This window comes from Struthio camelus, chromosome W (genome assembly GCF_040807025.1).
Source record: "Struthio camelus isolate bStrCam1 chromosome W, bStrCam1.hap1, whole genome shotgun sequence".
Lineage (NCBI taxonomy): Eukaryota > Metazoa > Chordata > Aves > Struthioniformes > Struthionidae > Struthio > Struthio camelus.
Window position 1 is genome coordinate 43,707,029 of NC_090981.1, and position 14,947 is coordinate 43,721,975.

Sequence of the window (14,947 nt, forward strand, 5' to 3'; positions counted from 1 at the left end):
TATTTATCGCCTTCCTTGCCTCCTGCCAGAAACTTTTCTTCTTTAAACAAAGAGCTACTGCTTTTCCTAATGGAATGAACATTTCTAAAGCCCCGGAAATCTAGCTGCAATTAGGTAATATAAATCAAACTACAGTAATGAAGCACTCAGATGACCCAGTTTTCCAACCAACACAGCAGGAAGGTTCTATGGAAGCATTCCTAGGGATTTCTAGCATTATGTACTTATCTGTCAGGAACAGAATCAGGCAGACAACTCTTCTACCTTCCTGCAAAAGATTTTGTAATTTTTCTTGGTAAAAAATAAGACAAAACAAAAAAAAACAACCCTACCCACAAAACTAAAAGCCATAGTCTATACAGGAAATGGAAATCATTCAAAGTGTTAACCAGACAGAAAGACAACTTATCTTCCAAGTGTCAGCATCATAACAATTAAGGTTAACCACTTTGAAGACAGAGAATTTGATCTGATTAGGATTTTGACCTAGTACAGGTGGGCAAGGCCATAAATCGGGGCTTTCAATAGATATTGGGACCAGCTACTTCTCTATTAGCTATTTTAGAACAAAAGAACGTCTCTTGTTTGCACCAGAAATCCCATTCTTGTCAAAGTTGGTAGTGGATATCTACGAAAAATACAGATTTTGCAAAATTTCAGATTAAAAAATGTTATTGGAAAATTCTTCATTGGCTCAGTATAAGCCAGCACTAGCTGGTAAATGACAAGTTTAAACAATTACAAACTATTTTGGACAATACCTCATGCATGTAAGAAAGAAACCTGATGAAAGAAATTTCAAAATTGTTCTAGCCCAATATAATTCTCTGAATAAGCATCACATATTTGATGTTGGCCAACTTCTAAACGGTTGTTGCATGAGTGCATCCATCAGTCTCCCAACTCTTTACCACCTCTGTATTTTCCTGCCCTTTACGAGCTAAAATCATCTTTAAAATCTGAGATGGAATAATGGTAAGATTTGTAACCTAAGACAATAGATTGCCAAGAGCTGCTATTTTCTTATTAATCCAGAGATGGGAAAAAAAAACAAAGAACCCATCACCGACTTCAAGGAAGAACCATCCTAATTTACAGATCAAGCTTCACTTCCCCGTTCTTTCTCTATCCCTAGACTACCACAGAATAAAAGTTCTAAGTTTCACCAGGGTCACAATAATAGTACAGTCTTCATATACAAGGAATCTAATATTGCGCCTCAGACCTAAACTTAACGTCAAGGTACTAATTATTTTGTGTAACACGTAAGTGTCAATTTAGAACGACAAAGAACTGCATGAAGTAACTCTGCACTTCAAAGGCAGTAACTAGGGGTAAACAAAACCCTGAAATACTATCGAATACAGATTGGAATACTGTACTGTCAGAAGCTACATAATTTACAGTTTCAACAACACTGCAAAATCCAGAAGATACTGGTATTATGGAAAAAAAAAACCCAAAAGCTAAACAACATTGAATGTGTTTGCCTGAATACCTCCGCAGGAAGGCTTTCCTCTCAGCAGAGAAAAGGCCGGAATCTTCCTGGTGCAGCAGTAGTCAATGTGCCACACGCACAACTCCCCAGATGTCTGTGTGATTTAAAATCCTAAGTTGTTCCTTTTTTCTTCTGCAAAACCACACTTTCCTCTTAGGCCTTTATGCACGAAAAAAGACAAGCTAGCTACAGAGCACTAGCCTGTCCTAAGAGCTGAGCTCCCCCCTTGATATGAAGGGGCACAATTCAAATCACTTTTAAGGAGAACAAGCACACAATTCTGCCCTGCAACAGAAAACAATAACACTAGGTAATACTAATGTTAACATCTGAGAATTGCAGATGATGTTGATCTGGGACAGCACATCTTATTCCGTTAAAATTATGAAGGCAGTCTGTTAAACAACATAGCTGCAATCAACCCCTATTGTGCAACTGTAAGCCATTATATGCAAGTCTGCTTTAGTTACTGGAAAATGTTCAGTCTAGACATTTATCAGAAGATGATCAGAACAATAATAAAAAAAATTGCAAAGACTTATACATCCGTTTAATTAAAATTGTATGTTCTTTACCACTGTATGTACTTTACCGCACGCAGGCAAACAAACCAGCTCCATTCCATCACTGTTCAAATAACTTGTCCATGGCAAAAAAAAAATCTATTGGTATCATAGCTTTAGATGGAACAATAAAAGTTCTACTTTGACAGAATTATTAGCTCTAGAACATGTCATAGAAATATCAGACTGTTATGACTTTTAGAAATAAAACTTAAGACCATGCCTAGCTCTTTCTTCTCCCTCAAATCACAATTTTAAAAAATGACGTTGTAAAGTTGTAAATTACCCAAAACTATTTAAAAGCTAAAAAAGCACTAAATACACTTACTTCTCAAGGAGGAAAACACTGCTTTTGTTCCAAAAATAGGCAATTAGGGCAATTACAAAAAGTCCATCCTTTTATCTACTGTTTTCCATCTCTGCTCTCCTCTTCTCTAAGCATTTCTAAAAACATCTGAAGCTAGTATTTGTTACATTTCTCTCAGGGCCTGTTTTAACCCTGTGACCTATAGACTCTAGAGGTGAAAAATTATCTCAAATATAAGGAAATGAAAGAAATAAAACTACTTAATAATGATCTAGTAAAAACCTTTTGAATGCTTTTTCAGATAACATGCCAAACTCTGAAGCTCTATGAGTCTTTTAGGATGAGATTTGTTTCTACATATTCTCCAATTTTAAGAGTATAGTCACTGCTTACCGAAACCAATAGGAGTTTTTCAGCTACCTTCCATGGACTCTGGACAGTCCTGGCTTACTGTACTAACATTACTTAAGATAGAGGTATTTTTCCTTATTGTTCAAACATAATTGCATGCACACAAACAACATTATAGGAATAGCTCTTGAAAATGCCACAGTTATCTCTCATTTTAAGCCTTAGCTCCAGATGGATCATGTAATGATTCTTACAGTTGTGCTGATTATTCCAAATTTGAACATAGCCAACATATTAAAAATGTCTAAACCTGGGTGGATTAGCCCACCCTGGTTGGAAAATCAGACAAAAGACGTAACTTCATATAATTCTAGTTGATTTAGGCACACTACAAATAGCTGGAGTGTTATAATAGACACGGCACCATTGCATCCTCTGCCAATTAAGAAACTGGATTAGAACACACGCAAACAGCTAAAAATATGGAATTAATCTACACGGTAAATTGAAGAGGAAAGTGGACTCATTTTCCATTTGTTCTAAGAGCCTGTTATTCCCATTCTTCTTGTTTCTCATGAACAAGAATGGAAATAATCATAAGAATACTGAAAGCCCAGTTTTACAGACATTTTGGAAAGTGGTCCTCTTATTAAACATATAACATTTTACAATACGCTAGCTTCTAATTAAACTGTAAAGTTCTGTGACGTTTTATTTGATATCTTTCTTTTAATAGATTCTAAGTCAAACTAATACTGTCCCTTGGTGAAGGAGGATGTATAATTACTTAAATCAATGCTTATAATTTCTTCACCTGGCATAGAAAGTAAAGTTCCATTTTCCATTGTTCACAGTGATATTACTTTCCTTTCTATTAGCAAGAATAATAACACAAAAATATGCTTATGCAAAACAGTTAGGTGAATCTGCAAGCATGATCCTGTAAAGAAATGCGCAACTATACCTGATATCAATCGAAACCAAGGGAGTTTAAATGTTTTCCAGCTCCTGTGATTTTATCATGAGTCATATTTTGTGTCTTCCTTGAGTCATATTTTTGGGCACCACAGCAGCGGTGCTTATAATTACATTTGATAATTTCATTATTGTGGTGAGGGTGCGTGCCTTTTTTACACATATGCATCCACATATAAAGCATGAGCGTGACACCCTAAGTAACATGCCAGATTACTGGGTATCAGCTTTTGTTGTACAAAAAGCAAGAGATTGTTACAAAAGAGTTTTTAATGTTACTGACAATTTCTTAGTGATAGTTCAATAAAATCGGTTTACAGGAAGTCGAACATGTCTTCTTGGTTGTGTACTTTCACTAATGAGAACTTCTGGTTTTTCCTTTTAGAGAAAAACAAATATTACATTTTATCGACTGGACAGCTTATGATAATGATAGCATTCCACCCACACAAGTTGGAACAAGGCAAACAACTGCAAGAACACAGATGAAGCAAAATTTTCTGAATTTTTTCCTTTACCAGCCTCGATAGCCTTAAGAAGCAACAGCTAAGAACAGAGCACCCATGCTTTTTCGGTCTCTGACAGCTTCTCACCTCCACACTGCTTGTTTTCATCAATTTCTTCCTTCCTACCCTTCTTACCCTTACTGTTTACATACAAATGGGTTTTGGTCTTAAAACTATTACAAATCTCCTGATTTTGGTAATTTGTAGTATTCTAGTGGTAGGGAAAAAAATGTCATCCCAAGCTAAAAGCTTTAAAAAAATTAATAAATAGCATCAGTTAGACATTATTCAAAGCTGCACTGGTCAAGCCTTTATTGTTAAAAACTTACTCTGTTACATGACTGCAAGTCCATTTAAATGCTACTCAAGATGCAAGTGGTCACATAAGATTCAGAGTTGTTATTATCTAAATTAGAAGCAGGGAAGGAAAACACACAAGTGCTTGCAATGCAAACATAATTCCAAATTTTAAAATTCAGCTGCTTTGCATACCCACAAAACTTTAAAAATCTATCTTCTATAAAGTTTCTGCCAGAAGAACTTAACTGCTTGTAAGTTTTTGAAAAGCAACTGCTGCAATCAAAATTGCTTTTCAGTATTCATATAAACCTCCATAAATCCTAACGATTGCCTGGAGCGTATACTACTGTTCCAGCAATGACCAAAATGATTAAATTCAACAGAGGAACATGGAGGGGGGAAAAAAAGCCTTCTGGCCTCATTTCCAACACTGAATATATTAAGACTTACTCTCAGGTTGCACCCAGCAGGAAGCAATTCTGCTCAGCAAAGGACTAAAGTAGATGAACTAATGGATCTTTCTCACATATTTTGACGATGCTCCATAGTCTAAATGACTTGTCATTTAACAACAAAAAACAGAAAGACCTCAAAGTAAACCCTCTCCACAAAACAGAGTCTAGCAAACATGAACGTCAGGGTTCCACACAGTTGAATGCACTAACATACAGCCAGGAATGAACTTCTAGAGTAGGCTATTGTTTGCTAAAACAAGCAAGATTGTGTTCTGGCTGCAATTCCTACAAACATTCCCACCTGGCCTTGACAAACGGGAGAGAAGAGTGATGCAATTTCCATGGCACCTCCACTCTCAAAACCAGACACCCATCAACTAGGTGTCAGCAAGCTCTTACACAAGCCGTCTCAAATTACTACGTTGCACCAAGATACGAAACTGGTTCCCTTTAACATCTGTTAATGTAATTGGTTCCTATGAGCCTGTAACAATTAAAACCTGTTGTTGCAGGGAGCAGCAAGCAAAGGGGAACTTATATATCCACAGCTGGGCAGTTAACAGAACAAATGGACCCCATCTGAATCAATGATTCTCACTGAAATCCAGTTATGAAGTTGTGAGAACAAGCCATAAATGAAGCTGATTGCCTCACAACTGAGTGAGCTCAAACTGCTCATCAGCTGCTCTGTCACAGCAATGACCATAGGCAGGGTGCAAAGGCTTAAGAATCTCGAGCCAGCAAATTTAACAATCCTGGAAGAAGGAAGACCAACTACAACCATGCCAAATATGGACTGAATCACTCATTCAAATAAAAACAGAATTTCTCTGTGATACATGACAGAATTGGTAGTTTTCAGTGGGTCTGTATTAAGGCAGAAAACATTTGGAATCGAAGTCCTTGATTAGATTCAAAATATTTTTAAGAAAAAGCAAAGTATTGGAACCATTAAGCAAATTCAGCTCTTCACTGATGCAGAATACTTCATTGAATTTATGTCAGAAATAGAAAAAAAACCTTTTTCCTCTCCCCAAAGGAAAAAGTGAAAAAAGAACAAACTCATACCCAGATCTGTATTGACCCCACCTCTGCAAACACTTACATATGAGCCTGTCCTACACACTCAAGATGATTTTTAATTTCAGGAGGACTTCTCATATACCTGCAACTACCTGCACAAGCCCCTAGACCAGGGGCTATATTGTCTTCCATATCATCAGCTTCCAGCATAAGGAGAGAATCTAACAGTTCATCATAAGTTTTGTAAAAGATCTCTAAGCCCTAACACCTTCTCACAGCCCGAGAAAAGAAAGCAAACACTGCAGTTCTCTTCCAGAGTGCCTCCATCAGATTAATCTCTGGTATTAACAGCTAATTTCTCTTTCTTTCTGTAACCAAGTTCTAAAATGACTTCATGGAACACTTTTCAAAGCATTTTGCTCCCTGTCCTCTTCTGCATATTCTACCACCATTTTACGCCACCTAAGTAGTTGCGCCCAACACTGTACTGAGATGATACTACCACCATTAGAAGGTCCTCGGAATCTCGTGATACCCTATGAGATTGTGTACCTCAGTGCTGGACACCTTTAATAGCTCACTTTTTTTTTTTTTTTGGGGGGGGGGGAAGGGGGGGGAGAGGACAACCCAAGTGTTATTTACTTGGTGGGAGCCAGGCAATTAATAGCTTTCACCTTTGATTCTATAAGAACTATTGGTCTAGTGGCATTTATTTTTATACTACTTCTGTTTGCTATTTATCACTTCTTCCTTTGCCTCCTCTGATTTCCATCAACCTTTGTGGAATTCTGCAAAGTCAACTTTTAAGATAGGAATATTTCTAACAGCGAAGTTGAGACTTATTTGGTATTTGTAAGTGAATGCAAAAACTCTTCCCTCTCCAGAGTATCACTGAAGAAGGCCTATGTATCTGAAATCATGTTCTTTTCTCTCTGTATGTTTCCTCAGACAACCACAGTTATGGATCCCTATTACTTTCTCCATAATGCCACCCAAGAGCCCCACAAGCTGGGCGTACTTCCTCTCCTAAGGGCATCCAGCCCTGCTAACCAGGCCACGTCAGTGGCTGTGGGCCATAAGGAACTGGGCTGCAGGAGGGAGAGGCACTTCCTCTCCCCAGAGAGATCTCTGCATAAGCAAACTAGTGAAAATAAGGTCAAAAAAAGAAATGTACACCTAGCTCGGGGTGTACAGAGCTGGCCAGGCAGCAGGGTGGATGCAGTGAGCCCAGTGAAAGATAGGTGGCAGGATTTTGGCAGCAGGGTAGAAGAATAGATTAGATTGCATCTTCAATGGATAACGTCACTGGAGCTTGATATTCTCCCTGCAAATAATCTTTGTATAAGTCATTGATTACATTTAGGAAGAGGTGGAGACAGAACAGTCTGCAACAGCTCAGACTGCATTTACTGATAGGGTATAAAATTACTAGGGGGAGGAGGAGGAGGGGAAAAATCCTAGTCCATTCTAAAATGTTTGAGAACCACTTACATAAAAGTCGTGATGATGCAACCATTTCTGCAGACAGGAAGCCAAAGCAGGGAAAGCTCTTACTAAACGTCATACTGTTATATTAAGGAGATAGAAATAGAACAAACCCTGTCTTATGTCATCATAAGACACAAGGCTCTTCTCAGGTTTCCCAGGTCTGATATTCCTTCCATTATCTAGCCTGGAAAACAGGTAGTTCTGAATGTGTTTCAGCAATCAGAATTGTAGTTTGAGATGAATAAACAGAAAAAAAAAAAATCAAAGACAAGTTTTTCCAGTTTGTGCCTATGCACACCCATACCTAAACTTTTCCAAGTCTCATTTTTATAAAATAGTCATTAAGCCAAGAAGAGATATAAGAATCAGAGCTTATGAACACAAAATTAAATAAATTACTCCAAGTATAAAAAAAAAAAGACTGGCCCTTCTTTAATCAGTTCTAGATGCTGAATTATTATTTTTAATAAATGAAATGTCATGCTAAAATTCCAGAATGCACGACATTGCCTTTCACAGCACACTAGAATTACTAACACAGTAAACTTCATATAATTTATTAGCATGCTTGCTGGTACTGGACTGAGTTGTTACTTTTAGATTCCATGTATAACTTAAATATTCATTATACTGATATTATATTCTCATTAAACTACATTTCCTGGATGGAAGATCACAGAGAAGAGAAACTACTACAAGCAGACAACAGTCTCTAGAGAAAGATATTAAAATAAGTACTCAAGGAGACCATCGGCAAAGTTCTACTCAGGTCTGCCCTCTCCACGTGCCCGAGGAAAAACTGTCAGTGCATAATTAAGAAAACAGATTGAGAATATAAAGACAAACTTTCTTCATAATACAAAAACCAATTACTGCCACAGCAGCTGTCTTACATAGATTTGTTTTTTTCTAGTTTTGCTTCACTTTTTTTTTTCCCATAGAACTTCCTATAGCCTCTGTCTGAGACTTGTCATCAGGAAACTGTTGTTTATCATGAATTCCATTACTCAAGTTATTTCCAGATTCAAGAAAAAGTTACCCAAAAATGCTTTTGTTTAGCAGAGTTCTATCCTAAAACAGAAGTGATGAACTTTGCAAATCATTTGTTGAAGTATGCCATAAATTAAAATGTGCTAATACTGATTATCAATTTCGCTTAATAAGAAGGAAATGCACACACAGATTGGTGATTAAAAAAAGGAAAATAAATGGGATGAGGAGATCTTTCTAAGTGAGAGTCATGGCATTTGGTCAATTCTATTTGATTCCCTTGGATATCCCATCTACAGACTAAGCAGGACACCCCCTCTATATTTCACAGGTATTAGTATGACATGAATGTCCCTGAGGTAGAGTTGCTAAAGCTGTCAGGAAAACAGTCATCAACAAAAACGCAGTAACAAACAAAAACTGAGGATGAATTGGTGGGAGTACCAAGGAGGGAGACCTAGGAAATGTTTACATTAAAAATAATGTTGCCTTGATATATGTGCAAAACAGTACTTTATGATCATACTCCCATCAGATTTGATGGTTTCAGGAAGGGGTATGAACTGTATGCAATTTCCAGAAAGAAATAGACTCAATGTGTTCTGAAAAACTAGTTGGATTTCAGCAGATGTTTTCAACATCCCTAGTAACAGAATTTCTTTTTCTTCTTCTTCTCTTCAGCATTAACTTTTCCAATAAATAACAACAACCAGAAGGGAATTCTGCAGGGAATGATTTTTCCCTTGTTTAAAAAAAAAAAATCTTTCGAGACTATGAACTTCTTAATTTTCAACTGCCTTAAATTTTGCCCCCAAATAAATCGTTATGCAAATATTTCCTCTTCTTGTTTTATTTGTCTAAGAGGTGGATTTAAAAATGATCCAGTAAAGGACAACTGCAACCTTCTACCAACTAGACAAAAAAACAGAGGACAGATGTTTAAGTATACTTCATGCTCTAAGCAAGTTAATAGCTCATTCTCAAAACAAAAGGCTGTTAAATAGGGTTTTCAAATATATTTTTGAATGGTGGAAAAAACACAGTTAAGCTGAGGAGTTTGCACTGATACTTCAGTATTAATTGCATACATTCTGCCTCCAACTTTCTGCACTGTTGCATATGCAACTTTGGACAGCGGTTATCATTAGCAGATGCAAAAGGACTGACATCTGCTTACTTAGAAAAGCTCGTATTAATTTGCTATTTACAATACAGTACTATCCAGATGCTTCTCACACCCCCACAGCACCAGTGTTTGTCATCAAAAAAGTGTTTGAGTACAAAAATAGGGACAACATTCAGTTTGTATTTCTGTTTTGCATAAAATACAATTTTAAAAAGGGTATAAAAGACCCCATCAGCCTACATTTGGCATTATTGAAATATTTTTTTACACAATACTCAATTTTCACATGGATATTAGCTATATTCCACCAGAATACCATTCTAATATCTTAGGACAATAAGATATTAAGATATTAATTTTAAAGACATTATAATAGGCACCTTTTAAGTATTTTAGGAGGTATATACAGCACATGAAGACATCCACCTTTTGGTCAGGCACGTTATTTCATTTCCCTCCCACTTACTGCATCCTGTTGAAAGCAAACCATATTATTTCACTGTTGTTAATGCTCCTGTCATAACTCCTTTCACGTTACATAGCTGTGTGCTCTGATTACTGGGCTGAGGGGAGCACTGCCCCTAAACGGGACTGCAGTGGCATGATCACAGCACAGGACTTGGGTCTCAGGAATTCATGCCAATACATCACTAGGTGTCCTTGATTAAGTCACATCTCCATTGATCTCATGCTGTTTTAAAAATCAATGAAATTGGCATTTTGGTGTTTACCTAGTATTCATAAAAAGTTCAGTTACTAACACCTAGCAGCCCAGGCCACTCAGTTCATTATTCTCATTAATTACTTTTTCCATGGTCTGCCTGCATAAATTATTGAAAAAAAAAAAAGATACTGTCATCTTCTGCTTCAATTCCACAATGTATTTAGACATATGAACTTCAACAGGCAACTGATTTCAACAGACAGGCTACTTGCATGCTTGTTTGGAGGCCCTAATGCTCCTCTTCCTTTTAATAACTTTGGGAATCAATCTAACAGCCTCAACAGCTTATGACAGAAAGGCCCAGAAGGATATACACAAAAAATTCCTCTGAGGGACTGAGAAAAGAGCTAAGTCTGTCTCAAGAAATAAAATAAGAACTATTTCTTTCAAGTGCTACAGGCCTACTTGGACATAAAGTTCTTGGCTCCACATTTGAGCTCTGTGCATGTCTCTGCTTTCTGCGTAAGGAATCCCTCATCACACCCAGGGCAGAAAGCAAGACTCAACCAAAGTTTTGGCAATTCTTGACAGCAGTCCTTCTCAACCTATACAGTTTTCTTCTAGTTCTTTCACTGACAGCTTATTTTTAAGAGAACTGTTTTCCTGGATTTTATGATGGCCCTATTTGTAACAAATGACTTTTGTGCATCGGATAACACGTCTGCTCATCTTTAGACAGGTCTAGAGAGTGCAATACACAGAGCCCACGCTTTTGAAATAAGTCAGTGTGCTGCAGTATATGGCAGAAATACTGTGTTTTACCTTTTCCTCCCCTTCTGTCCAGCACATCTGAAAATGAGCTCAAGCTCTTTTTCAGTTCCAGCAGCTGCCTATAACGGAAAAAATGAAGATTGGCTGTTGCCAGAAAAGTGGGCAGTAAGAAATAACAGATGTGAAGTTTTAACGGCATCATCGGCCAGTTCAGTCTCACAGACAGCTTCCGAGCTGGAGCTCCACTTGGGCTGCAGGGCCCTCAGAGGCCTGCTGGCATTTTGAGCAGCGGAGCTATGCCTCTTGTTTAACTGGACTTACTCAGTGACCTCAGCAGTGGATGTAATTGACAGGAAATATTCATATCCTTGCAAACATGTGTGAGCTGTTTGTAAAAGATCTTTGATTAAAGTTAGTCACTAATTTTCCAAAATCATTTTAACAGTTCACTTCTCTTCCTCCTTCCCCCTCTCTTCCCTTTTACTTCACAGACACTTGGAGTGAGCAAGGAAGAAAAGACAGTTCCCTCATCACAAGATCTTATTACGTAAGACTCACAAAGAAAGTAAAATCAAATAAACCAATCTAATCTGGTGTATACATTTTAAGAGAAAGGACAGTGGGTGAAAAATGCCCTTTAAAGTCAACTTGAATTACAGAAGTCATTTTCAAAGAAAAATGAAGTGTCTTCAGAGTTTAAAGGGGAAATCATGAATATATAAGAACTGCAGAATATATCACATCAGGGGCAGCTTCCATCAGCTCAATTTGCAATATTAAGTGGACTTCAATTTAAATTAATAACGAATAAAACAAAAGTTATAAATAGGCATCAGAAATATGCCTAGAAAGTGCAATGTGGATCACAAAGATGATTGCTACTTCAGAAAAGTCAATTATAAAGCAATAGTAGAAAAAAAATACTGTCAGTGACGAATATGTAACAGCAGCAACTAACATCAGCAGAAATGAAGCTGGGCTGTCAAACCCATCACAAGCCATTGTTCTCCTACATGAAAAATCTAGTTGTAAAATGCAGCTCTCGGGAGCAATCATTCTCATGCTACATCTCATCTGGTGTAGTTACTACTCGTTGCTGAAAAAAACAGTACCACTCTCACCGCCTACTTCCAGTTGCTGATTCCCTGTTTGTCCCTTGTGTTGAATCTACTAATTTCACAGCCACAGGACAAGCCAGGCCAACACAGTTATCTGATGTAGCTTTCCTCGCCAGGAAGTTAGTTTTTTTGTTGAATCAGCTACTTACCTTGAACTCGCCTTAGGGCTAGGGGCTGATGCAAGAGAGGAAAAGAACAATCTGAAGTTGTACTGCCCTTTTTGGCATCAGCCTGCAGTTGCGTAAGACTAACTGCAAAACTAAACTGTACTCTAGACTAGCCTTTTTCTTTCAGAATGAATAATCAAGTGTCTTCAAGATGCCATGTCACACAGTGAGCCCCTGAGATTTAATGTCACAGCATGAAAGAAATTCTGTAAGTGAAAATAGTCACGCAACAGCTGAAGGCATGCACAGACACCAAAGCATAGCAAGACACATTGAGGGACAGTATCTGGACCAAAGGACTTGAAATCTAAAGAGACAAAAAGAGTAAAAAATGAAATAACTCAATGTAATTTAGCAGGTTAAAAACGGAGGTAGAAAGAGAATGCAAGGGTCATTACAGGCAGCCCTAAGCCACACTCCTGCCTACAGCCGCATTAGCTATTTACTCACTGCTTGCAGCATGGCACCCCCATGTCAAGAACTGCATAAAATTTTAGAAATAAAATCATTTGTTGTTCCATAAGCAAATTATCAGTTCAGCCTGGTTTATAGCATCTGAAAGTTCCCGATGCTTTCCCAAGGAAAGACCTCTTAACCTTAATATTTTCTCAACTCAGTAGCTCATCCTCTCTCCCCTCTAATGATACACAAAAGCAAAGAAATGTTATGAAAAAAAGATCCACTGCTATTTCTGTCTCTATTAAACAGAAATGGGGAACTATTTTAGGTCAGTGATTTTAAAATACATCAAAATTCTCAAAGAAGGAACAAAGACAAACTGTCTGAAATCAAAAAAGACACACACAGAAGAGAGATTGCTGTGATTAGCTTCACATATTAAAGCCCATATAGAAAAAGTAGTACAAATGTATATAACTTGCTATTTATTCTGGCTGTTAAAAAAACCAAAACACAAAACCTAAATAAAACCAGCAACATTGGCTACAGCTCCATTTTTTGTTTCCATAGGAGAAAAAATCCCCTACCTCCATACTATTATATATAAAACCAAAAATCCCAAATCAAACGAAAATACAAAAACCACCTCCTGCCTCCATATGTATCCCTCCATTGTGAAGAAAGCAGGATTACCACATAGTGATTTTTTAGTTACATCAAAACCATTAAGAATTTTTCTATTTTGAGCTTGAGATATGACAAGGCTTCATCAGAACCCTAAAATATAATTCTTGAAGTCAAACACCGCCATGAAGCAGATAAAGAAATTATATGGTTCAATACATGGATAGGATGGCAGCTGGAAAACCCTGAGCAAGCCATGGCTGTCCTCTCTCTGATGGCTGTCAGGACAGAAGCAAAGATCTTCAGAAAGACACTTTACTTGCTTTACTTCACCTTGGTTTCTCCCAGTTGTTTCCAAGGCCAGAAATACAACCCTAATTTGTTGCCTAATCCAATTTCAGTGTTTGCCTTTCATGCATGTGTTTGTCATTTTCAGTTACTCCCAATTAGTATGACCTGTCACCAGTGGTATCAAGAGAAGAATTGCTGATCTTATATTTCATTGCTGAAAATATTCCCAGAGAAGCAGAATACTTGTTCCAAGTCACAGGTAACAACAGCGTATCAAAAGAACAATGTTACATCAAAGTTTTGATTCATCCATGCCCAACTTAGCTTAGGCAACCTCTTTCAAACAAAATGTGTATTAAAAATGGCATATAAGCCTGTACTGCAACACAAGACAGCATACATACAAGTTGGTGAATGCTATTCACTCACAAGTAAGTGAATGCTATTAAAATTAAATAGAAACCTTAGGGAGAAAAGGAAAGAGTAAGTAAAATATCAAAGATTTAATTAAAAGCTTATCAGAAAATAATTTTAACCTTTACATTTTGATCTGTTATTTATTTCTTGTTTCCACTTACAATTTTATTAAGAATGCTTTCAAAGAATTGCAACTGAAGTGAAAATCCTTGTTTTTAAGTGTTTTCCTATTTTCAAATGCATCTTCAAGACAACTTTCGTAACGCCTATGAAGAAAATTCAGATAGCCAGGCTCAGCAGCAGATCTGTAAACTATTTACATATTTACTTATGCAAAAAGTTGCAATTTCAGATTTCTTCCAACGTATCACATCTGCACAGAGTTAACCTTATTAACTATGCAATCTGCTGACAGTTGCTCGAGTCTTTAAGTTAGCTTCACGTTCTTTATGCATGTGCTAGTATTTTTGTTATGTTGCTAAGCATTATAGGGTTCCCATCCTAACTGGTCTAAGGCACATTGCTGTGAAATAACTCATGCTTAATCTGCAATAGTATCCAGGAAGCAGGTTTAAATTATTAAGAAGTCTCTTTATTCTCAACTACCAGCTCCTTAAAGAGCATCAAATGAATGAATCCTTATATTCATAGTTGCATAAAGCTGTATAAATTGCCTATGATGTATCATGGCCAGAGTACCATAAAGTACACAGTTCAGTCTTCATTCCTAACAAGAGCTGTGAAAGTGCTGTATGGCATCTTGGTGACCCATAAAACGAGCAAGGTTCCAATTTAACAAAAGGTGGTGCTTCAGCTTTTCCCTTATTCAACAAAACTCTTAAGCACTTCCTTAGCTTCTACACAAATAGCATTTTAATTGTTTTTCAACAGCCCTTAAGCATATCCTCTAATTC

At 37.2% G+C, this 14,947-nt stretch overlaps 1 protein-coding gene across 4 annotated transcripts in view; it reads right to left on the reverse strand.

Annotated features, from left to right (window-relative positions):
* LOC104152954 (LHFPL tetraspan subfamily member 2) overlaps positions 1-14,947 on the reverse strand; it is a 125,720-nt gene that overhangs the window by 45,450 nt on the left and 65,323 nt on the right. The window contains exon 3 of one of the 4 annotated variants that reach the window (XM_068925739.1): positions 14,195-14,299. The exons of the other annotated variants lie outside the window; for them this stretch is intronic. The gene's annotated coding sequence lies outside the window, so the exon portion shown is untranslated. The remainder of the gene's footprint in view (positions 1-14,194; positions 14,300-14,947) is intronic. 4 annotated transcript variants of the gene reach the window in all.